The sequence below is a fragment of the Nicotiana tomentosiformis genome, chromosome 6, assembly GCF_000390325.3.
Source record: "Nicotiana tomentosiformis chromosome 6, ASM39032v3, whole genome shotgun sequence".
Classification (NCBI taxonomy): Eukaryota; Viridiplantae; Streptophyta; class Magnoliopsida; order Solanales; family Solanaceae; genus Nicotiana; species Nicotiana tomentosiformis.
Genome location: NC_090817.1, coordinates 138419253 through 138435121, shown reverse-complemented (window position 1 = coordinate 138435121; position 15869 = coordinate 138419253).

Here is a 15869-nt window from a genome sequence, read left to right as displayed (position 1 = left end):
GAATTTAGTACAATTTCCAGATATTTGTGTGCTATAGATCATGCCATCTCCACGAATTCGAAAAATCAGTCCCGAATTTTCTAAAATTTTGCAGTCCATAAAACACGACCTCATGAAAAATATTCATCGCTTCTCCATGATCGTTCCTCATTTTTTTTGCATTATAGGGCCATAAAATAGGAATTGAGGACGATTCTCAGATTTTCGTGTGCGATAGTCCACGCCATCTACATAAATTCGGGCGAGCTGCCCCAAATTTCATAAAATTTCGTTGGCCCATAAAAAATGACCTAGTGAACACTAGTTATTGCTTCGCCATGGCCGTTCCTCATTTTTTGGCATTTTAGGGCCATAAAATAGAAATTCAGTATGATTCCCAGATTTTTGTGTGCTATAGTCCACGTCATCTCCATGAATTCGGGCGACCGTACCTGAATTTCCAATTTTTTTGCGAGCCCATAGAAATCTCCTAATGAACAATAGTCATCGCAAAGCAATGACCGTTCCTCATTTTTGGGCGTTTTAGGGCCATAAAACAGAAATTCAATACGATTCTCAAATTTTCGTGTGTTATAGTCCACGCCATCTGTTTGAATTCGGGCGAATGACCCCGAATCTCCTAAAATATTACGGTCCTATAAACAATGACATAATGAACAATAGTCATCGCTTCATCATGGATGTTTCTCATTTTTTGGCATTTTAGGGCCATAAAATAGGAATTTAAGGCGATTCTCAGATTTTCGTATGCTATGGTCCACGCCATCTGCCTCAATTCAGGGGACCTACCTCGAATCTCCTTATAATTTGCAAGCCCATAAAAATGACCTAATGAAAAATAGTAATCGCTTCGCCATGACAGTTCCTCGTTTTTTGGCATTTTAGGGCCATAAAACAGGAAACGCCATAAAAATGACCTAATGAACAATAGTAAACGCCATCTGCATGAATTCGTGCGATAGGCCCCGAATCTCCTAAAATTTTGCGGACCTATAAAAAATGACCTAATGAACAATAGTCATCACTTCGCCATGACCGTTTCTCATTTTTTGGACTTTTAAGGCGATAAAACAGAAATTTAGGATGATTCCCAGAATTTTATATGCTATAGTACACGCCATCTGCATGAATTCAGGCAACCGGTCCCAAATCGCCTAATATTTTACGAGCCCATCAAATACAACCTTATGACAATAGTCATCATTTCGCCATTTTCGTTCCTCATTTTTGGCGTTTGAGGGCCATAAAATAGGAATTTAGGACGATTCTCAGATTTTCTTGTACGATAGTCCACGCCATCTGCATAAATTCGGGCAAGCGGTCCCAAATTTTCTTTATTTTGCGGGCCCATAAAAAACCTTATAAACAATAGTTATTGCTTCGCCATGATCTTTCCTCATTTTTTGGTGTTTTAGGGCCATAAAATTGAAATTCAGAACGATTCCGTGATTTTTCGTGCACTATAATTCACGCCATCTCCATGAATTCGGCCGACCGGCCCCGAATACCCTAAAATTTTGCGGACCCATAAAAATGACCTAATGAACAATAGCCATCACTTCGCCATGCCCTTTCCTTATTTTTAGCATTTTTGGACAATAAAATAAGAATTCAAGATGATTTTCAGATTTTTGTGTGATATACTTCACTCCATCTCTATGAATAAGGGCGACCGGACTTGAATCTCCTAAAATTTTGCGCTCTCATAAAAAATGACCTAATAAACAATAGTCATTGGTTCGTTGTGACCGTTCCTCGTTTTTGGGCATTTTAGGGCCATAAAACAGGAATTCAAGATGATTCTCAAATTTTCGTGAGCTTTAGCCCACTCCATTTGCATGAATTCGGGTGACTAGTCCCGAATCTCCTAAAATATTTCGGACACATAAAAACCTAATGATTAATAGTCATCATTTCTCCATGAATGTTCCTCTTTTTTTGGAATTTTAGGGACATAAAACAGGAATTTAGGTCGATTCCCTGATTTTCGTGTGCTATAGTCCACGCCATCTGCCTGAATTTGTGGGACCAACCCAAAATCTCCTAACATTTTGCAGGCATATAAAAAATGATCTAATGAAAAATATTCATTACTTCACCATGGCCGTTCCTCGTCTTTTGACATTTTAGGTCTTTAAAATAGGAATGGAGGACGATTGTCAGATTTTCGTGTGTTATAGTCCACGCCATCTCCATAAATTCGGGCGATCGAACCTGAATTTTCTATAATTTTGTCGGCCCATAAAAAATGACCTAATGAACAATACACTTCGCTTCACCATGAACGTTTCTCATTTTTGGGCGTTTTAGCGCCATAAAAAAGGAATTCAAGACAATACCCTGATTTTTGTGTACTATAATCCATGACATCTGCATGAATTCGGGCGACCGGCCCTGAATCTCCTAAAATTTTGCAAGCCCAAAACAAATGACCTGATGAACAATATTCATTGCTTCCCCATGATCGTCCCTCATTGTTTTGGCGTTTTAGGGCCATACAATAGGAATTCAGGACGATTTTCAGATTTTTGTGTGATATAGTCCACACCATCTCTATGAATTCGGGCGGCCGTCGAATCTTCTAAAATTTTGCAAGCCCATAAAAAATGACCTTATGAATAATAGTCATCGCTTCACCATGACCGTTCCTCGTTTTTGGCATTTTAGGGTCATAAAATAGGAATTCGGGACGATTCTTAGATTTTCATGTGCGAAAGTCCACGCCATCTGCAAAAATTCAGGCGAACGGCCCCGAATTTCCTAAAATTTTGCAGGCCCATGAAAAATTGCCTAATGAACACTAGTTATCGTTTTGCCATGATCGTTCCTCATTTTTGGCATTTTAGGGTCATAAAACATGAATTTAGGACCATTCCTATATTTTCGTGTGCTGTAGACCACGAGTACTCCATGAATTCGGGCCACCGAACCTAAATTTTCTAAAATTTTGCGGGGCCGTAAATATTGACCTAATGAACTATAGTCATCGCTTCTCCATGAGCGTTCCTCGTTTTTGGACATTTTAGGGTCATAAAATAGAAATTAAGGCAATTTTCATATTTTTGTGTGCTATGTCCACGTCATATGCTTGAATTCTGGTGACCAACCCCGAGTCTCCTAAAATATTGCAGTCCCATAAAAAAAATATAATGAATAATAATCATCGCTTTGCCATGACCGTTCCTCATTTTTTGGCGTTTTAGGGCCTAAAACAAAAATTTAAGGCAATTTCTAGATTTCCGTGTGCAATAGTCCACGACATCTGCCTGAATTAGGGGGACCGGCCCCGAATCTCCTAAAATTTTGCAGGACCATAAAAATGACCTAATGAACAATAGTCATCGCTTCGCCATAACGGTTCCTCATTTTTTGGCAATTTAGGCCCATGAATAGGAATTCAAGACGATTCTCGAATTTTCATGTGGTATAGTCCATGCCATCTGCTTGAATTCGGGCGACCGGTCCCTAATCTCCTAAAATACTGCAGGCCCATAAAAACGACCTAATGAACAATAGTCATTGCTTCGCCGTAACCGTTCCTCATTTTTTGGCATTTTAGGGCCATAAAACAGGAATGTAGGATGATTCCCAGATTTTTGTGTGCTATAGTCCACGCCATCTGCATGAATTCAAGAGACCGACTTCGAATCTCCTAAAATTTTATGGGCACATAAAAATGTGCTAATGAATGGTTCCTAATTTTTGGCGTTTTAGGGCCATAAAACAGGAATGTAGGACGATTCCCAGATTTTCATATGCTATAGTCCACGCCATTCTGTATGAATTTGGGCGACCAAACCCGAATCTCCTAAAATTTTATGGGCCGATCGAAAAGAACTAATGAATAATAGTCATCGCTTCGCCATGACAGTTCCTCAGTTTTTGGCATTTTAGGGTCATAAATCAGGAATTTAGGACGATTACCAAATTTTCGTGTTCTATAGCCCATGCCATCTGCATGAATTCGGGCGACCAACCCCGAATCTCCTAATAAATTGCAGGCCCATAAACTTTTATGGTAGGCTAGGAACACGTGTTTTAGTCGCATTCTACACTCTAATTACTGCACTTTGAGCGTGTTTGAGCTTAAATAATAGTGATTTGCACTTATTACGTGTTTTATGCTTTGTAGGAGATGATTCCGAGTTAAAAAGATAAATTGAAGCTAAATAGAATTATCTGGAGCTTTGAAGTCTGAGTAAAAGCCAAGGAATTAAACCGGGATCGTGTCCAGGGTTCGTGAACTGGCATTGCATACGAAAGGTCGAAGAAAGCACAAGGGTTATGACATTTCTACTAGTGCTTCGCACCATGCGTAGCACAGTGCGACGCATCAATGCAAATGTGCGTTAGAAATTTGAGAAGTTCAGAGACTTGTTGTTTTTGGGTATGACAGAAAAATACACTAATGCTAGGCATAGTGCATGGCATAATGCGTAGCATCAGAACAAAATTTTGTCAGACAAGCTAAGTTGAGAGAGTTTGCAACCGAGCAAATTGCACTAATGCTACGCACCCTGCGTAGCACTGTGCGACGCATGAAGTGTAAAAAATTTGTAGGTTCTCCCACTTTGGCTCAAAGAGGGTAGCTTCGTCCGGGTTCGTTCCTACATGGTATAAATACACTGAAAACATATTTTTGAAGGGACTTTTGACCTTGGGACCTTTAGGAGAGCATTAGAGGCTACAAGACGCGGGATTCTATCATCTTTCTATCAGTTTAATACGAGAGTTTGGATTGTAAATTTAGATTGATGCTTTCTTATTATTTAATTATAATTGTGTTGACTTCCTCTATGATTATGGAGTAATTTTCCTTAGGGTTTGACGGATATGGTGGTTTGATAAATATTTATAGATTTTAACTCTAGTTCTTGCTTGAATTCGTTTAGGAGTTTTGAATTGTTGCAACTTTATTCATCAGTTTATTTAATCGAAGGAGTAATATGTTGATGATTATATTTGCACTATTTTGTTTGATTTAATTCATTAATTCTCTTAAGTAATCGGAAGAGCTTGTTGAATTGTGATTAAATCAAGTTAGGAGAATATTCGAGAGATATTTTCCTAAGAACCAATCCATCAACGCATGCTTGCATACTTCATAGTGTTTATATTAGTTCATCTCGTAGAGTTAAGATTTAATCGAGAGAGGAGTCTTGACTACACGTTTGAACTAATCATCGAGTGAATTCGTGAGAATCATTAGAACATTAGAGTGAATTAAACTAGAGCTAAATCCCAAATAGTTATCATGCACCTATTGTGTCAGCCTCTTATTCCTCACATTGATTAGAAACCAACTTTGCGATTCTTTAGTTCCTTGCTATCAAGTGTCAATTGCTATATTTTAGTAGTTAAACTTAGTTTATAATTTGTTAACTCAAGTGTTGATCCTCTTGAATAGTAATTAACCCAAAAATTACTCGAACATTGGTTAAAACCAATCCTCATTAAGACGATAATTATACTATACTATCACTGGCTAGCGAGCATCAATTTCGTATTGTGTTTTACGCTCATCAAATTTTGGCGCCGTTGCCGGAGATTGGCAATCAATAGTGTTCAAATTAGGTTTTGGAAGCTAATTGAGGAATTTTTATTTTATTTTATTTTAATTTATTTTATTCTTCACGGGTTTCCTCTTCCGTGTGCAGGCAACAGTTTGACTCCTTTAGTGTATGACTCTATCTTCCTCAAAGGAATTGATTTCATACAATCCAGAGGTGGAACAGAGTATGCGACAGTTGAGGAAAGAGAAAGAACTCACCAGAAACGTTTTTGGGGCAACCTTCAACCCTAGAACACATGGCTAAAAACGGTGAGGACAAAGTAAATTTAGCTGCAAGAGAGGCAGCACAACAGAGACAAGAAGCTACACGGATAGCAGCTGAGGCAGCCCATAGAGTTGTTGATGAGACCGTCGTCAATGATGGGGGTCAAAGATTCAATCTAAATCGATCCTAGGTTGAAGATCAATTTGAGAATGCGGTACCCAGGCCTGGTAGAGCATTGAGTGATTATGCCAGACTAGTCTACAATCAAGGACTGTCCAGTGTCAGACCTCCACCAGTAGAAGCGAATAGTTTCGAGTTGAAGCAAGGCTTGCTTCAAACCATTCATAACAAATGTGTCTTCAGAGGAAGGTGAATGAAGGTCCTAACAATCACTTGATGGATTATGAGGAAATCATGAACACCTTCCGGTATAACGAAGTGTCAAAAGATGCAGTATATTTAAGGGCATTCCCCTTTTCACTGAAGGATGACATGAAGCACTGGCTTCAAAGCTTACCAACGGGGTCGATCCATACATGAAAAGATATGACTAAAAAGTTTCTTGATAAATACTTCTCAGCTGCTAAGACAGTGAAATTCAGAAGGGAAATTCACAACTTCTACCAGACGGACACCGAAATAATTTTTTTGGCCAGGGAAAGATTCAAGGAGATAGTAAGGATGTGTCAGCATAATGGGATTGAATTGCGGATGCAACTCCAAGAGTTTTGGGATGGACTTACACCTTCCTCACGACGAACTTTGTACACTGCAATCGGAGGTCTATTAATGAAGAAGACTCCTGAGGAGATTGTGACAATTCTTGATGAGGTATCTAAAGATGCCAACCAGTGGCCAGCTAAGACTCATGATAGAAGAAGATCAGTTAGGATTCATCAAGTAGATTCTAACACAACAGTGCAAGCCCAACTAGAGGCCATGGTCAAAGAGATAAGAAAGTTGACCTTAGCCAAGGTCCAGAGCCAACCAACACCAGTTTGTGATTTCTGTGGAATGGGTCATCCAACGCACGAGCGTCAGGCCTTAGCTGCAGATGAAGTGGTAAATGCTGTGGGAAGTTTTGATAGAGGCACCCAGGATTTTCTTGGAATTCATCAAATGGTAGCCTGAACTCATGGCAGCAAAATAACTCTAGCCTCATGGACAAGGAGCTCCAGACATTCAAAATCAGCAGAGGCAGTAATATCAGCCTCCACAGTCTAATCAGTCTAGCATGAAAGATCTAATGAAGGTCTTCTCTATCAAGACAGATGAGAGGCTTGACACCTATGGTGCAGCTATAAAAGAACCGGACACATCTTTACAAATCCTGTAAAGACAGGTTGGGTAACTAGCTACTCTATTGTGTGAGAGGGTTCCGGGAACGCTCCCTGCTGATACATAAAGAAATCCAAAATAGACAATCAATGCAGTGTCTTTGAGGAGTGGGCACGAGTTGGAGGATCCCATAGCAAAGCAAAATGATAAGCCGATTAAAAGACATGTGGAGATTGTGGAAGAGCAGAAAAATGATAACATTCAAAAAGGTGTAGGGATGGTAGATGATGGTCTGAAGAAGAAGGGGAAGACTAGATCTCAGAAAAAGAAGAAGGATGATAATGCAACAAATAATGAGATTGAAGAGAGCAAATACATGCCTGCACTACCTTTCCCCTAGAAGCAACGACGGGAGAATTTAGACAAACAATTCGAGTGCTTTATAGAAGTGTTCAAGCAGGTGCATGTGAATATACCTTTCACAGAGGTACTTTCACAAATGCCAGCTTATGCTAAATTCATGAAGGAGATATTATCCAAGAAGCGAAAAGTGGAAGAGACATCAGTTGTCAAGCTGACAGAGCATTATAGTGGCGTCTTGCAAAATAAGCTCCCTAAAAATATGGAGATCCAGAGAGTTTTACTATACATTGCTCTTTAGGAAGTACTAAATTTAAAAAAATCTTTGTGTGATTCAGGTGCTTCCATTAATCTTATGCCTTTGTCTATTTTCAGGAAAATGGAGGGAGAAATTGGAGAGATCAGATTGATACATGTGTCCTTGCAGCTGGCGAATCAGACCACAATCATACCTGAAGGAATAGTGGAAGATGTGCTAGTTCGGGTAGACAAATTTGTTTTCCCGGTGGACTTCATTATGGTAAATATGGAGGAGAATAAGGAGGTCCCACTAATTTTAGGAAGACCTTTCTTGGCTACGGGCAGAGAAATTCTAGATATTTAGGAAAGACAGCTCATGCTTAGAGTGGGGGATGAAAAGCTGATCTTCAAAATGGAAGGAGAAATGGGGGGCCATAAAAGAGTAAATTGGAATGAGTGAAGCTGATAAGTATAAGGTGTACCCGAAGAAAGTGGAAAAGAAATGCTCAGCATGGATGTGTGCACTGGGTCGGGCGTGCAAAGGAGATTCCGACTTTGATTCTGACCCCGGTTAAATGAATCAGGGAAGTTTCCTTTACCCTTAGCTTTTTATTTGTGTTTCATGGGGACATGACATAATTTAAAGTGTGGGGCAGGGAATGTAAATATGTATATGTGTGTTTGTAATTATTTCCTTTGCTTGATTTTTTTTTTTTGAATTTTCCCGACGATGAATTTCCTCGGCTGTATTCTTGAGGGATAAAAATTGAAGAAAATTTTTTTAGCCGTTTATTTTGTTTTGTTTGCTTAGGTAGTGTAACAATTCTCCCTTGGCTTTTCTTCGGGCCGTTCTTTTCCAAGGGTTTTGCTTGAACCGGGTATAGTTAGTTTATTTTTTATTAGGAATAGTGAAGTCTTGTGCAATGTATTAAATGGAGATGACTATCCAAAACTCTGTTGTGCCTTGAGAGCAGTGAGTGCCTTAGTTGTGACACCTAGGCTCAGTCCTTGACTCAGGGGTATGTACCTTTAATTGTTTGATTGTAACTTTGCTTAAATACTTTGACTAGAGAGTCGGGATAGATCCGATCTTAAGTGAGTTATGTGCAAATGTGTGTGAGGTTTTATGATATTCTGTGCATGTCAGTTGATGTCTAGAACTTGTCCCGTGTGTTTGCAAAGTGAAATAGTAGTCTTGTTCACTCTAGGAAGTGATATATGCATTTCTTTGTTGAGCCAATTATATGCTTTTACCCATCTAATTAATGGATACCTTAGTTAGCCCGTTGAGCCTGTATTCCTATTTCTTTGGCAACCACAATACAAGCTTGATTCCTTTGTTTGAATTGTCTATCTATTTGAACCTTTTATCTCTCTTGAACACTTGATTTTGTAATGATCTTGTAAAAGCAAAGTGAGGTACGGTCGGGTTTTAAGTGAAACTATAGAAAAAGGAAAAAGGTGCACTGTTTGAAAAAATTTTGAAAGCCACTTGTAGAGAATTGAAAGAAAAAGTTTGATTGAAAAAAGAGAAAGAAAAAAATCAGAACTTAGAAAAGAAAAAAAATGGATTCCATACTAGTGGTAGTTCTCATCTTGTTTATGCTTTAAAATATTGGGAGCCTGAGACTAGTATGTATGAAGATTGAGGTTTAGTTTAAAATAAGTGTGGGGTTTAAAGTGTTAATGTATATGTATTAAAAAGCTCAGGGGGGTGTGGTCACTATTATCCAAATTGTATCATATATGTCCCGCAGCCTATATTATAACCTATTCAAGTCCTACTTGATCCTTGACTGAATGAGATATATTAGTAGAGTATTACACTACGGACAAGCATATGGTACGTCTTCTGTGTGCTATAAATAGGAATTCAGGACGATTCTTAGATTTTGTGTGCTATAATCCACTCCATCTCCATGAATCCAGGCGACCGTCCTTGAAACTCCTAAAATTTTATGGGCCCATAAAATATGACCTAATGAAATGTAGGCATAGCTTCACCATTACCGTTCCTCATTTTTTGCGTTTTAGGGCCATAAAATATGAATTACAGACGATTCTCAAATTTTCGTGTGCGATAGTCCACGCCATCTGCATAAATTTGGGCGAGCGGCCCTGAATTTCCTAAAAATTTGTAGGCTCATCAAAAACTACCTAATGAACACTAGTATCGCTTCGTCATGACCATTCCTCATTTTTTGATGTTTTAGGGCCTTAAAATAAGAATTCAGAACGATTCTCATATTTTCGTGTGCTATAGTCCATACCATATCCATGAATTCGGGCGACCGAACCTGAATTTCCTAAAATTTTGCGGGCCCATAAAAAATGACCTAATGAATGATGGTCATCGCTTTGCCATGACCGCTCCTCATTTTTAGGGCCGTAAATTAGAAATCCAGGACGATTCCCAAATTTTCATGTACTATAGTCTACGCCATCTGCTTGATTTCAAGCGACCAGCCCCGAATCTCCTACAATAGTGTGGTCCCGTAAAAATGACCTAATGAACAATAGTTACGCTTCGCCATGAATGTTCCTTATTTTTTGTATTTTAGAGCCATAAAACAGGAATTTAGGGCGATTCCTAGATTTTTGTGTGCTATAGTCTACGCCATCTGCCTGAATTTGGGGGACCGACCCGAATCTCCTAAAATTTTGCAGACCCATAAAAAATAACCTAATGAACAATAGTTATCGCTTCACCAGGACCGTTCCTTATTTTTGGGCGTTTAGGGCCATAAATCAGGAATTCAAGACCTAATGAACAATAGTCATCACTTCGCCATGACCATTCCTCATTTTTTGGTGATTTAGGGCCATAAAACAAGAATTTGGGACGATTCCTAAATTTTTATTTACTATAGTACACGCCATCTGCATGAATTCATTCGACTGGTCCCGAATCACCTAAAACTTTACAGGCCCATCAAATACAACCAAATGATCAATAGTCATAGTTTTGCCATAACCGTTCTTTATTTTTGGCATTTTAGGACCATAAAACAGGAATGCAAAGCGATTCCCAAATTTTCGTTTGCTATAGTACATGTCATCTACCTGAATTCGGGCGACCGACGCCGAATCTCCTAAAATTTTACGGGGCCATAAAACATGACCTAATGAACAATAGTAATCGCTTCGCCATGACCGTTCCTCAATTTTTGGCATTTTAGGGCCATAAAACGGGAATTTAAGACGATTCCCAGATTTTTGTGTTCTACAATCCATGCCACCTGCATGAATTCGGGCGACCAATACCAAATCTCCTAAAATTTTGTGGGCCCATAAAAATCGATCTAATGAATAATAGTCATCGCTTTACCATGACTGTTCAATATTTTTTGGCGTTTTAAGGCCATAAACCCATAATTCGGGACGATTCCCAAATTTTTGTGTGCTATAGTACACGCTATCTACATGAATTCGGGCGACCAGCTCCGAATCTCCTAAAATTTTGTGGGCCCATAAAGAAGACCTAATGAACAATAATCATGCGCTTCACCATGATCATTCCTCATTTTTGGAGTTTTAAGGCCATGAAACACAAATTTATGACGATTCCCAAATTTTCGTGTACTAGTCCACACCTTCTGCATGAATTCGAGTGACCGATCCCGAATCTTCTAAAATGTGTGTCCATAAAAAAGGACTTAATGAACAGTAGTCATCGATTTGCCATGGCAGTTCCTCATTTTTGGCGTTTTAGAGCCATAAATAGGAATTTAGGATGATTTTTAGATTTTCGCATGCGATAGTCCATGCCATCTGCATAAATTCGGACGAGCAACCTCGAATTTCCTAAGTGTTTACGGGCCCATAAAAAACGACCTAATGAACTCTAATTATTGCTTCGCAATAACCGTTCCTCGGTTTTTGGCATTTTAGGTCCATAAAATAGTAATTCAGGACGATTTTCATATTTTCGTGTGCTATAGTCCACACCGCGGTGTAGGATAATACTGGGTATGTTGTTGTTATTGTCGTATAGTTTACGCCATCTCCATGAATTCGGGCGATCGAAACTGAATTTCCTAAAATTTTGCAGGCCCATAAAAAATGACCTAATGAACAATACACTTCGCTTCACCATGAACGTTCCTCATTTTTGGGCGTTTTAGCGCCATAAAAAAGGAATTCAAGACGATTCCTAGATTTTCGTGTGCTATAGTCCGCGCCATTTGCATGAATTCGGGCAATCGATCCTAATTCTTCTAAAATTTTATGGGCCCATCAAAAAGGACCTAATGAACAATAGTCATCGCTTCGTCATGACCATTCCTCGTTTTTAATATTTTAGGGCCATAAAACAGAAATTTAGGACGATTCTCACATTTTTGTATGCCATAGTCCACACCATCTGTACGAATTCAGGCGACCGACCTGAATCTGCTAAAATTTTGCGGACCCATAAAAATGACCTAATGAACAATAGTCATCGCTTCTCCATGACCGTTCATTTTTTTTGGCGTTTTAGGGCCATAAAATAGGAATTTATGATGATTTCTATTTTTTGTATGCTATATTCCATGCCATCTCCATGAATTTGGGCAATTGAACAATACTCAGTGCTTCGCTATGACAATTCCATATTTTTAGGTGTTTTAGGGCCCAAAAAAAAAAAGGAATTCAAGACGATTTCTAAATTTTTGTGTGCTTTAGACCACACCATCTGCTTGAATTCGGGTGACCGACCTCGAATCTCGTAAAATATTGCGGTCCCATAAAAAATGACCTAATAAAAAATAGTCAGCATTTTTCCATGATTGTTCCTCATTTTTTGGCGTCTTAGGGCCATAAACCTGGAATTCAGGGTAATTTCAAGATTTTCGTGTGCAATATACAGTCCACGCCATCTGTCTGAATTCGTGGGACTGGCCTTGAATATCCTAAAATTTTGCAGGCCAATAAAAAATGATCTAATGAACAATAGTCATCGTTTTGCTATGACTGTTCCTCATTTTTGGCGTTTTAGGACCCTAAAACATGAATTCAAGACGATTCACATATTTGTGTGATATAGTCCACTACATGTGCCTGAATTCGGGGGACCGTCTCCGATTCTCCTAAAATTTTGTGGGCTTATATAAAATGACATATTGAACAATAGTCATCGCTTCGCCATGACCGTTCCTCGTTTTTTGGCGTTTTAGGGCCATAAAATAGGAATTTAAGACGATTCTCATATTTTTGTGTGCAATAGACAATGTCATCTGTATGAATTCTGTCGAGCGGCTCCGAATCTCCTAATATTTTGCAAGCCCATCAAAAACAACCTAATGGCCAATAGTTATCGCTTTGTCATGATCGTACATCAAATATTTGCGTTTTAGGGCCATAAAATAAGAATTAAAGACGATTCCCAGATTTTTGTGTGCTATGTCCACGTATCTGCATGAATTCAGTCGACAGGCTCCGAATCTTCAAAACTTTTGCTGGCCCTCCAAAAACGACCTGATGAAAAATAGTCATCGCTTTGCCATGATCGTTCCTCATTTTTTTAGCGTTTTAGGGCCATAAAATAGGAATTCAGGACGATTTCCAGATTTTCGTGTGCCATAGTCCCCACTATCGGCTTGAATTCGGGCGACTGATGCCGAATCTCCTAAATATTGCGGTCTCATAAAAAATGATTTAATGAATAATATTCATCGCTTCGCCCTGACCGTTACTCGTTTTTGGTGTTTTATAGCCATAAAACAGGAATGCAAGACGATTCCCGGATTTTCGTGTGCTATAGTCCACACTACCTGGCTGAATTCGGGCAACCGACCCCGAATCTCCTAAAATTATGCGGGCGCATAAAAACGGCCTAATGAACAATAGTCATCGCTTCGCAATGATCGTTCCTCGATTTTTGGCGTTTTAGGGCCATAAAAAAGGAATTCAAGACGATTCCCAGATTTTTGTGTGTTACAGTCCATGCCATCTCCATGAATTTGGATGACCGGCTCTCAATCTCCTTAAACTGTTCGGGTCCATAAAAACGACCTAATGAATAATAGTCATCGCTTCGCCATGACTGTTCCTCGTTTTTTAGCGTTTTAGGGCCATAAAATAGGAATTTAGGACGATTCTCAGATTTTCATGTGCTTAATCCATGCCATCCGCATGAATTTGGGCTACCGGTCCGAATTTGCTAAATTTTTGCGGTATTCAGGATGATTCCCAGATTTTTTTTATGCTATAGTCTACGCCATCTGCATGAATTCGCGCGACCGACTCCAAATCTCCTAAAATTTTGCGGGCACATTAAAATCGACCTAATGAACAGTAATCATCCCTTCGCCATGACTGTTCTACGGTTTTTGGTATTTTAGGGTCATAAAACAGGAATTCACGACGATTCCCAGATTTTCATGTGCTAAAGTCCACGCCATCTCCATGAATTCGGGCGACCGACCCCGAATCTCCTAAAATTTTGCAGGCCTATAGAAAAACGACCTTATTGACAATAGTCATCGTTTTTCCATGACTGTTACTCGTTTTTTGGTTTCTTAGGGCCATAAAACAGAAATTTAGGATAATTCTCAAATTTTCGTGTGCTATAAACCTTCTAGTTCCATTCATGTACTATACGCGCGATCACAGTATGTCATCTGTCCAAAATTCCAAAATCCATCATTAGTCAAGCTTGTTGGATGCCGTGAGAATGTTCTTGCATAATCATAGACATATTGGAATAGTCAATACAAAAGTTGTAACAGACATAAAAATGGCTCGGATGTTGCAAAATCGAAAATTCATTTCCTTATAAATGAAGATTCAAAAAGAAGCAATAATGCAGTGTGTATGTCACGCTTGCTAACCTTTAGGTCTTTTTCTAAGTTATAGTTGTATACTTGTATATGAGAAAAATAAAAGAGAGCTTCAATAAAAAACATTCAAGTGATTTTTCTTTTCTACTTTTATGTTTCATGTCGTGCACTTATTACTATTATTATTATTTCATCTCAAGGAAAAATTCGTAGCATATAAATCGTTTTCACTACTTGACCTTGATACTTGTTGTCAAGAACCTCACTGGTGGATATGAAGGGTTTGGTTGGCACAACGCATAACGAAGTTTTTCGTGATTTATGGAAGGAAAATTAGGTAGTTAAATAAAAAAAACAAATTGCGTTGTCATTTACTTAAATTGGATGATATTTTGTATTGTTATATTAACAAAATGATTATCACGACTTATTCAATTTCAAAAATTAAATAACTGCAAATAAATATTAATCAATTCTTGTATATCAACTCCATTAAAGTCGTGACTCAACCTTGTTTATGAAACGAACTTGGCTTTGTTTTATCTCCCTTATCTTTTGGGGAGGGAGGTGGAATAGTTCTTTCAAATTTATTTCTTTAATTCATAACACCTGCGTACCTTGGCTTCTAGTATATGCATTGGAATTTTACATTTCTTTCTTTTAAGTAAATATTGATAGTTTGATAAACTGTAAAGCTTTATCAGAAAGAATTAAAACTTCAAAATTTACAATCTGACGAAGTAAATTAATACCAAAATAAAGAGCTAGTCCCACACTATCACACAAAAAAGCGTGTGGAGTTTGACATATGTAGTACATGAAGATCAACAATGACTTTCGTGGGTGAGGAAACAACTACCGAGTCTCATTGTTTATATAGAATCCGAGAAAAACTTAACTTTTATAGTGAATGATTATTATATATAGATAATGTTATAGAGATGTCTGACTGTAATATGATATCCGCATGAAATAAAACAGCTTTTATCGAGTCCCGTTGTTTATACACCCCGCATCTCTCCCGTCATTTGTCGATGTAGTATTTGCCTAGTGTTTTATGTACACTCCCCCAAGGCTTCTGTGACCCACTATAGATCTGTTATACAGTAATTGAAACTCGCTCGTGTACTTTGTTGAATAGTAACTATTTATATTATATTAAAAGCACGAACACCCTTAGCGAAATGTTGTTCATATTTTTTACCCTTTAAAATAGAGTATACATTGAACAAATTAGTAATTTTATTATTTTTCCAATATTTAAGATTCTAAAATCCTATAATTTTAGTTATTAAATATTTCATTATTTGAATTAGGCAAAATACATAGTTTACCCATCCACCTTTCACCCAAATCCCTGTTACACACCTGTTGACTTCGAGTTTAATTTTACACACCAAACCTTTCAAATGTGTGTTAATTACACTACTTTTGACCAGCCTAGTTAATATTC